This window comes from Salvelinus fontinalis, chromosome 20 (assembly GCF_029448725.1).
Source record: "Salvelinus fontinalis isolate EN_2023a chromosome 20, ASM2944872v1, whole genome shotgun sequence".
NCBI classification, from domain to species: domain Eukaryota; kingdom Metazoa; phylum Chordata; class Actinopteri; order Salmoniformes; family Salmonidae; genus Salvelinus; species Salvelinus fontinalis.
This window is the reverse complement of record NC_074684.1, coordinates 43,691,064-43,701,952: the sequence shown is the minus strand read 5'-3', so window position 1 is coordinate 43,701,952 and position 10,889 is coordinate 43,691,064. Positions and strand designations below refer to the sequence as shown.

The following is a 10,889-nucleotide window of genomic DNA, read 5'->3' as shown; positions in this document are numbered from 1 at the left end:
GTTGGAGGCTATTTTATAGATGACATCACCGAAGTCGAGGATTGGTAGGATGGTCAGTTTTACGAGGGTATGTTTGGCAGCATGAGTGAAGGATGCTTTGTTGCAATATAGGAAGCCGATTCTAAATTTAATTTTGGATTGGAGATGCTTAATGTGAGTCTGGAAGGAGAGTTTAGAGTCTAACCAGACACCTAGGTATTTGTAGTTGTCCACGTATTCTAAGTCAGAGCCATCCAGAGTAGTGATGCTGGACCGGCGAGCAGGTGCGGGCAGTGATCGATTGAATAGCATGCATTTAGTTTTACTTGCGTTTAAGAGCAGTTGGAGGCCACGGAAGGAGAGTTGTATGGCATTGAAGCTCGCCTGGAGGGTTGTTAACACAGTGTCAAAAGAAGGGTCAGAAGTATACAGAATAGTGTCGTCTGCGTAGAGGTGGATCAGAGAATCACCAGCAGCAAGAGCGACATCATTGATGTATACAGAGAAAAGAGTCGGCCAGAGTATTGAACTCTGTGGCACCCCCATAGAGACTGCCAGAGGCCCGGACAACAGGCCCTCCAATTTGACACACTGAACTCTATCAGAGAAGTAGTTGGTAAACCGGGCGAGGCAATAATTTGAGAAACCAAGGCTGTCGAGTCTGCCAATAAGAATGTGGTGATTGACAGAGTCGAAAGCCTTGGCCAGGTCGATGAATACGGCTGCACAGTAATGTCTCTTATCGATGGCGGTTATGATGTCGTTTAGGATCTTGAGCGTGGCTGAGGTGCACCCATGACCAGCTCTGAAACCAGATTGCATAGCGGAGAAGGTACGGTGGGATTCGAAATGGTCGGTAATCTGTTTGTTGACTTGGCTTTCAAAGACCTTAGAAAGACAGTGTAGGATAGATATAGGTCTGTAGCAGTTTGGGTCTAGAGTGTCACCACCTTTGAAGAGGGGGATGACCGCAGCTGCTTTCCAATCTTTGGGAATCTCAGACGATACGAAAGAGAAGTTGAACAGGCTAGTAATAGGGAAAGGGTAGGGGGATCTCCTCCGCAGCGTCATACACTACAATTTCTCCGACAGTGGGACCCTGCGAAATTCACTCTTGACTAATTTTGTAGCTAAGCTTTGATGTCCAGATATGTTTTAGAACAGTGGGAGGTTCGCGCTACTCTGCTGTTCGAGGAGACGAGTTAGTTGTTGATTCTCGAATAGGAAGACAACACGCTGGAGAGAGAGGTAAAGGTGCCGTTTTACTCATTAGAAATATATTGGGGATGTGCGTAATGTCAATATCACTCGTTTTGAGTAGAACGAACCAGAAACCGTTATGATTTTTCCATGCTTATAACCGGATGAATGGAACGTTTATTTAAAAATGCTGAATGAGGTGGAATATGTAATAACCTCGCCACTCCCTGCACTGCTGCCTTGGTCAGACCCCCTGATTAATAATAGACCGGCCGTGTGACGATAAGGTGTTTAGCCTATAAAACGAGGCGTTGAATGGTGCCATATGGTATCGCTTTCGATGCGTCTCAAAGGTTTTCTTAAATAAGTTTTGACTTTTCTCCCCGCAAAATTTCTCCCCGCGAAAAATGTTCAGGATATAATCTGAAATAATATAATATGTTTTCTAGGCAATGGATTATTGTCTCTAAAACGGACCAACCTCAACCGTTTTGTCGTGCAATTTTAAAAGGGGGCAAACATATATTTTTACCCAACTCTCTGTCCATAGCCTACCTTATATAACAGGGTTGGTTATGTATTGGGATGTTTATGTGTTCCGGTTGGTTGAATTTACATATCAATGAGGTTTTATGGCATTGGTCATGCTTGAAGATAAGGGGAGATCACGAATTCTTCCCAGCTTGATATTAATATGCAAGCGGTAGGCTAGATCACTTTTTGAAATACTGTATTCTATTTTCCTATTTACAATGTTTACAAGTTCGCTATGGACGTGTGTGTGTGTGTGTGTGTGTGTGTGTGTGTGTGTGTGTGTGTGTGTGTGTGTGTGTGTGTGTCTCTCCTACCTATCTCTTCCAGTTCAGACGTCATAGATTTGGAGCGCAGTGTGTGTGTGTGTGTGTGTGTGTGTGTGTGTGTGTGTGTGTGTGTGTGTGTGTGTGTGTGTGTGTGTGTGTGTGAGACATATATATATATATATACACACAAGTGGACAAAACATTAAGAACACCTGCTCTTTCCATGACATAGACTGACCAGGTGAATCCAGGTGAAAGCTATGATCCCTTATTGATGTCACATGTTAAAATTCGCTTTAATCAAATATAAATCTAATTTTATTTGACACATGTGCCTAATACAACAAGTGTAGATCTTATGGAGAAATGCTTACTTACAAGCCCTTAACCAACAGTGCAGTTCAAGAAGAAGAGTTAAGAAATATTTACCAAATAAACCAAATAAAAGTAAAAAATTATAAAAAGTAACACAATAATGAGGCTATATGCAGGGGGTACTGGTAATGTTTGGGGGTACAGGTAATTTGTACATGTAGGTAGGGGTGAAGTGACTATTCATAGACAAACTGCGAGTAGCTACAAAACAAATTGGGGGGGGGGGTCAATGTAATAGTAATACCACCAAGCCGTCTTTTGGCTTGGGGGTAAAAGCTGTTAAGGAGCCTTTTGGTCCTAGACTTGGCGCTCTGGTACCGCTTGCCGTGCGGTAGCAGAGAAAACAGTCTATGACTTGGGTGACTGGAGTCTCTGACAATGTTATGGGCTTTCCTCTGACACTGCCTATTCTGTAGGTCCTGGATGGCAGGAAGTTTGGCTCCAGTGATGTACTGGGCCGTACGCACTACCCTCTGTAGAGCCTTACAGTCAGATGCTGAGCAGTTGCCATATCAGGCGGTGATGCAACCGGTCAGGATGCTCTCGAGGGTGCAGCTGTATAACTTTTTGAGGATCTGGGGACCCATGCCAAATCTTTTCAGTCTCCTGAGGGGGGATAGGCTTTGTCGTGCCCTCTTCATGACTGTCTTAGTGTGTTTGGACCATGATAGTGTGTTGGTGATGTGGACACCAAGGAACTTGAAACTCTCGACCCTCTCCACTACAGCCCCGTTGATGTAAATGGGGGTCTGTTCGGGCCCGCTTTTTCCTGTAGTCCATGTTCAGCTCCTTTGTCTTGCTCACATTGAGGGAGAGGTTGTTGTCCTGGCACCACACTGCTAGTTCTCTGACCTCCTCCCTATAGGCTGTCTCATCGTTGTCAGTGATCAGGCCTACCACTGTTGTGTCGTCAGCAAACTCAATGATGGTGTTGGAGTCGTGTTTGGCCACGCAGTCGTGGGTGAACAGGGAGTACAGAAGGGGACTAAGTACACACCCCTGAGGGGCCCCAGTGTTGAGGATCAGCGTGGCAGACGTGTTGTTGCCTACCCTTACCAATTGGGGGGCGGCCCGAGAGGAAGTCCAGGATCCATTTGCAGAGGAAGGTGTTTATCCCAGGAGCCTTAGCTTAGTGATGAGCTTCGTGGGTATTATGGTGTTGAACGGTGAGCTGTAATCAATTAACAGCATTCTCACATAGGTGTTCTTTTTGTCCAGGTGGGAAAGGGCAGTGGGGAGTACGATTGAGATTGCGTCATCTGTGGATCTGTTGGGGCGGTATGCGAATTGGAGTGGGTCCAGGGTATCCGGGAGGATGCTGTTGATGTGAACCATGACCAGCCTTTCAAAGCATTTCATGGCTACCGACGTGAGTGCTCACTATCGGACTGAAAACCCACAGGACGGTAGATCTCCAGGAAGAGAGTTGGACTGATAACCTACAGGACGGTAGATCTCCAGGAAGAGGGTTGGACTGATAACCTACAGGACGGTAGATCTCCAGGAAGAGGGTTGGAGTGAAAACCTACAGGACAGTAGATCTCCAGGAAGAGGGTTGGACTGATAACCTACAGGACGGTAGATCTCCAGGAAGAGGGTTGGACTGAAAACCTACAGGACAGTAGATCTCCAGGAAGAGGGTTGGACTGAAAACCTACAGGACAGTAGATCTCCAGGAAGAGGGTTGGACTGAAAACCCACAAGACGGTAGATCTCCAGGAAGAGGGTTGGACTGAAAACCCACAGGATGGTAGATCTCCAGGAAGAGAGTTGGACTGATAACCTACAGGACGGTAGATCTCCAGGAAGAGAGTTGGACTGATAACCTACAGGACGGTAGATCTCCAGGAAGAGGGTTGGACTGAAAACCTACAGGACAGTAGATCTCCAGGAAGAGAGTTGGACTGATAACCTACAGGACGGTAGATCTCCAGGAAGAGGGTTGGACTGATAACCCACAGGACAGTAGATCTCCAGGAGGAGGGTTGGACTGTAAACCTACAGGACGGTAGATCTCCAGGAAGAGGGTTGGACTGAAAACCCACAGGACGGTAGATCTCCAGGAAGAAGGTTGGAGTGAAAACCTACAGGACGGTAGATCTCCAGGAAGAGGGTTGGACTGAAAACCTACAGGACAGTAGATCTCCAGGAAGAGGGTTGGACTGATAACCTACAGGACAGTAGATCTCCAGGAGGAGGGTTGGACTGATAACCCACAGGACAGTAGATCTCCAGGGAGAGGGTTGGACTGATAACCTACAGGACAGTAGATCTCCAGGGAGAGGGTTGGACTGAAAACCCACAGGACAGTAGATCTCCAGGGAGAGGGTTGGACTGATAACCTACAGGACAGTAGATCTCCAGGAGGAGGGTTGGACTGAAAACCCACAGGACAGTAGATCTCCAGGGAGAGGGTTGGACTGATAACCTACAGGACAGTAGATCTCCAGGGAGAGGGTTGGACTGAAAACCCACAGGACAGTAGATCTCCAGGGAGAGGGTTGGACTGATAACCTACAGGACAGTAGATCTCCAGGAAGAGGGTTGGACTGAAAACCTACAGGACAGTAGATCTCCAGGAGGAGGGTTGGAGTGAAAACCCACAGGACGGTAGATCTCCAGGAAGAGGGTTGGACTGATAACCTACAGGACGGTAGATCTCCAGGAAGAGGGTTGGGCAGCCCTGCTCTACAACATTCTTAGGGTACGACCCTACCTCGCACAGATCCTAATCCAGGCACTTGTCTTCTTCTTTCTGGTCTACTGCAACTCACTGATGGCAGGGCTCCCTGCTGCCTCCCTACCTTCTGGCTATGCTCAAACCCTACACATCAACCCAGGGCACTCTGTTCTGCCAGCTCAGGTTACTTGGCCCTCCCACCACTGGGGTAGCCAGCTCCCGCTCAGCCCAGTCCAAGCTGTTTGTTCTGGCACCCCAATGGTGGAACCAGCTTCCCCCTGAAGCTAGGACAGCAGAATCCCTTCCCATCATCTGAAAGCATCTGAAAGAGTATCTTCAACAATTCCACAGTTGAAAAGTTTAAACGCCATCTTGTGGTTCTATTTTTTAGGATATTCTAAAACGTGTAAGTGGCAGTAGTAGTGATCGGAAAAGCTCATATGTTGAATCATTTTTGAAAATAGAGGTGTTGATAACAATATAGAAATTGAGTCGGGGGTGATTGTTTTATGCCTGTTTTGAGTAGAAAGTCTACCCGTTTGCTTCAGGATTATATGCTAACAATATGCTGTTCATAAAATATTTTTTTTAAACTGTAGTATCATATGAATATGGAGCGTACACATGAATATAAAACCTTTTCTTTCCATTATGGATCCATTTAAAGAAAGTGATTCTGCCTTCTTGGTCTTCACCTTTTACCAACAATGGTGATTTTAGAGTTTATTTTTATTTTTTTATGTATCATTATAATTACACCTTTTAGTTGTGTTTGGGCTACCACACTGTGTTCAGAGTCTATTGTCAGTTGAATAGTGTTGCTACTGACTACCACACTGTGATCAGAGTCTATTGTCAGTTGAATAGTGTTGCTACTGACTACCACACTGTGATCAGAGTCTATTGTCAGTTGAATAGTGTTGCTACTGACTACCACACTGTGATCAGAGTCTATTGTCAGTTGAATAGTGTTGCTACTGACTACCACACTGTGATCAGAGTCTATTGTCAGTTGAATAGTGTTGCTACTGACTACCACACTGTGATCAGAGTCTATTGTCAGTTGAATAGTGTTGCTACTGACTACCACACTGTGTTCAGAGTCTATTGTCAGTTGAATAGTGTTGCTACTGACTACCACACTGTGATCAGAGTCTATTGTCAGTTGAATAGTGTTGCTACTGACTACCACACTGTGTTCAGAGTCTATTGTCAGTTGAATAGTGTTGCTACTGACTACCACACTGTGATCAGAGTCTACTGACTACCACACTGTGATCAGAGTCTACTGACTACCACACTGTGATCAGAGTCTACTGACTACCACACTGTGTTCAGAGTCTATTGTCAGTTGAATAGTGTTGCTACTGACTACCACACTGTGATCAGAGTCTACTGACTACCACACTGTGATCAGAGTCTACTGACTACCACACTGTGATCAGAGTCTACTGACTACCACACTGTGTTCAGAGTCTATTGTCGGTTGAATAGTGTTGCTACTGACTACCACACTGTGTTCAGAGTCTATTGGCTACCACACTGTTTCCATAAAATGTTACCTGCGGTCTTCTGGGGGGGAACTGCTACCTGGACAGCCTGTGGAACAATAATAAAATATGACAGACCGCCTTCATTCGGTCTTATGTAGCAAAATTCGAAATTGTGTTTTTTTTATTTTTTACATAGGATAAAAGTAGAGAAACAGAGCTACAAAATGGTTTTTCAATACACTGTATTAGTGGGACAATGGGAAAGTAATTCTGCTTTGAAAGTTGATAAACTTGTAAACCTCACTTTTGAGAAAATTACCTTTGAATGTTCTGGTACCTACTGGAGAGCTCTTCATTGTCTACAACCATTCAGCATCGTTCACACCCTCTTGAGCTTTAGCCCCACCCATCTCTTTAAGGGTTGATCTGAGAGTTCTGTCCTAACAACAACAACAACAGTCAAGCACCCAAGCTAACTTGCTAACGTTTGTTAGCTTACTAGCTACTTCCAGACACAAATGAGAGAGAAAATAACTGACCATTTCACTCCCCCTAGCAGAGCTGGTTAGGCTGTTTTCATGTTATCCAGAGCGTTGGTGACTGCAACTGTGCTGCAGGCAACAATTTATGCTTTTTTTTTTGCCAACGTTTCCTGACACTTCAATGGGTGTTGAGCGTTCGTAAATTTGTCAGTTATTCTGCGCTCTGTCACTTTCAGACGGGAGTGCTCTGAAATCGGAGTAGATAGCCAGAGCGAATTTACCAGCTACGTCTATCAACAGTTGTCACAGTGACATTCTATTAAAAGGGTTTTTTCATAGTGGAGTCTTTTGTTTAGATATGTAGCTAGCTAGCTAAACAATGAACCATAATCCCAACTCATGACGTTACTACCCTGCATGATTCTGCAGGTAGCTAACCAAACAGGTTCAATGTTAGCTAGCTAACATTAGGCTATAGCTAGCCAAGCAAATGGCTCTGAGATACGAATAATAAGATCATATACGTAATGTTAGCTAGTGAGCCAGCCAGCTATCGTTATCTAACTAGCTAACAGTACACTTTAACTTGAAACGCAAACAACTTTCTGTCAAAATTAGAAATGTGTAATATCTGAAAATGTAGCTAGCTAGACTATCTTACCCGTATATGGTAATGGACGCTTCTCCCTGCGTTAGACAGGATTACCTACACATACTGACCAGCTCATATAGACAGAAGTGTGCTACATGGCCAATCCGAACCCATCTCTCTGCATGTCCAGCCCGCTCATTATCTCAGCCAATCATGGCTAGCGGGAAGGTTGCTGTATTTTTCTGTGTCTAAACCAACTAGGCTCGTAATTTAACAATCGTATTCGTATTTACAGATGGCATACAAGTTTATTATTAATTAAAATTCACAAGTTCCAGAAGGCATTTCTGCCAAAAAATCCAAAGGTCACAAATAATAATGGAACTCAATATAGTGGAGATATTCAGGCCTTAGAGCTTGTCTGCATCCCAAATGGCCCAATAGGCCCTGGTCAAAAGTAGTGCACTACTACCCTTATAGGCCCTGATCAAAAGTAGTGCACAACGTAGGGAATAAGGTGTTATTTGTGACTCGGTCATCTTACTGGGAGATGGATGTTTCTGGTCTAAAGTGATGACTCCGAGAGAGAGAGAGAGGCCTGGTACACACACGATGAGACAACCTGTGCTTGGTAGGAATGATTGATTTTATTGTGATTTTAAATGTAGGGGTCGCGAAACAACGAAACACAACAACGTATTTGTCATCACTCATCGATTTCATGTTGAAATCATTTGTGTGACAGAAGGGAGATGAGGTTGGCACGTCCTGTTAAAACTAACAGCTCAAAAACCACACAGAATCTGGGAATAACACACACACACACACACACACACACACACACACACACACACACACACACACACACACACACACACACACACACACACACACACACACACACACACACACACACACACACACACACACACACACACACACACACACACACACACACACACACACACACACACACACACACACTGCTGTGCTGACTGTTCACACTCCATTGGCCAGCTGGCTATCTCCTCTTATGGCTCCACTCACAATCTGAGGAAAAGCTGACATGAACAAGAACCCAGTATTCCAGCCTTCAGTGGAGAGGGAGAGGGGAGGAGGATGAGAGGAGCAGGAAGAGGATGAGGGGAAGAGGAGGAAGAGAGGAGGAGGAGGAGGAGGAGGAAGGGGGTTGATAAGGGGACCAGAGGACTACAGTGCAGCTAGCACATTAGCTGATCTGTAGTCCTCTCTGCTCTTCCCCCTTTTTCCTCCTCCCCCACACATCCCTCTCTCTCTCCCTATGAAAGGATCTATCTATCTATCTATCTATCTATCTATCTATCTATCTATCTATCTATCTATCTATCTATCTATCTATCTATCTATCTCTCTCTGTCTCTCTCTGTCTCTCTGTCTCTCTGTCTCTCTGTCTCTCTCTCTCTCTCTGTCTCTCTGTCTCTCTGTCTCTCTGTCTCTCTGTCTCTCTCTCTCTCTCTGTCTCTCTGTCTCTCTGTCTCTCTCTCTCTCTCTGTCTCTCTGTCTCTCTGTCTCTCTGTCTCTCTGTCTCTCTGTCTCTCTCTCTCTCTCTGTCTCTCTGTCTCTCTGTCTCTCTGTCTCTCTGTCTCTGTCTCTGTCTCTGTCTCTGTCTCTGTCTCTGTCTCTGTCTCTGTCCCTGTCTCTCTCTCTCTAAATTCAATTCAAGGGTCTTTATTGGCATGGGAAACATATGTTTGTGTGAAATAAACAATAAAAATGAACAGTAAACATTACACTCACAGAAGTTCCAAAATAATAAAGACATTACAAATGTCATACTATGTGTATATATACAGTGTTTTAACGATGTGCAAATGGTTAATGTACAAAGGGGAAAATGAATAAACAGAAATATAGTTTGTATTTACAATGGTTCTTCACTGGTTGCCCTTTTCTTGTGGCAACAGGTCACAAATCTTGCTGCTGTGATGTCACACTGTGGTATTTCACCAAGTAGATATGGGAGTTTATCAAAATTTGATCTGTTTTAATTCTTTGTGGATCTGTGTAATCTGAGGGAAATATGTGTCTCTAATATGGTCATACATTTGGCAGGAGGTTAGGAAGTGCAGCTCAGTTTCCACCTCATTTTGTGGGCAGTGTGCACATAGCCTGTCTACTCTTGAGAGCCAGGTCTGCCTTCTGCGGCCTTTCTCAATAGCAAGGCTATGCTTACTGAGTCTGTACATAGTCAAAGCTTTCCTTAAGTTTGGTTTAGTCACAGTGGTCAGGTATTCTGCCACTGTATACTCTCTGTTTAGGTCCAAATAGCATTCTAGATTGCTCTGTTTTTTTGTTAATTCTTTCCAATGTGTCAAGTAATTATCTTTTAGTTTCCTCATGATTTGGTTGGGTCTAATTGTGTTGCTGTCCTGGGGCTCTGTGGGGGTCTGTTTGTGTTTGTGAACAGAGCTCCCGGACCAGCTTGCTTAGGGGACTCTTCTCCAGGTTCATCTCTCTGTAGGTGATTGTAGAAATTAACATCTCTTTTCTGGATTTTGATAACTAACGGGTATCGGCCTAAATCTGCTCTGCATGCATTATTTGGTGTTTTAAGTTGTACACAGAGGATATTTTTTGCAGAATTCTGCATGCAGAGTTTCAATTTGGTGTTTGTCCCATTCTGTGAATTCTTCGTTGGTGAGCGGACCCCAGACCTCACAAACATAAAGGGCAATGGGTTCTATAACTGATTCAAGTATTTTTTGCCAGATCCTAATTGTTATGTCGAATTTTATGTTCCTTTTGATGGCATAGAAGGCCCTTCTTGCCTTGTCTCTCAGATCGTTCACAGCTTTGTGGAAGTTACCTGTGACGCTGATGTTTAGGCCGAGGTATGTATAGTTTTTTTTGTGTGTGCTCTAGGGCGACGGTCTCTCTCTCTCTCATCCGCCCCCATGCACTGGTTTTACCCTGTCTGTGGGTCATTGATGTGTGTTCTAAATGTCCAGTGTTGTGTTAACGAGATGGCCTTTTGCTTCTGATACCAACACCTTGGGTTGATGTTGTGTGATGCAGCTCTCTACCCTGAGATCTTTGTACATCAGGTTAGGTTCATAGCAGGTGAGGAAGAGTTTGATGTACTGGGGTAGAGGGTACAAATCCCACACAGGGGATTTTAAATGTTAATTCTTCATATTATGGCCTAACAATCACATACACACACACACACACACACACACACACACATACATACATACACACACACACACATACATACATACATACATACATGTTTAATATCAGGAATGT

General features: G+C 44.4%; 1 protein-coding gene across 1 annotated transcript in view; it reads left to right on the top strand.

Annotated features, from left to right (window-relative positions):
* The first annotated feature begins 901 nt into the window (after positions 1-901).
* The window catches only part of LOC129817854 (low density lipoprotein receptor adapter protein 1-like), a 148,838-nt gene continuing 138,850 nt past the window's right edge, over positions 902-10,889 (top strand). Inside the window, exon 1 of the mRNA XM_055873448.1 lies at positions 902-1,227. The gene's annotated coding sequence lies outside the window, so the exon portion shown is untranslated. The remainder of the gene's footprint in view (positions 1,228-10,889) is intronic.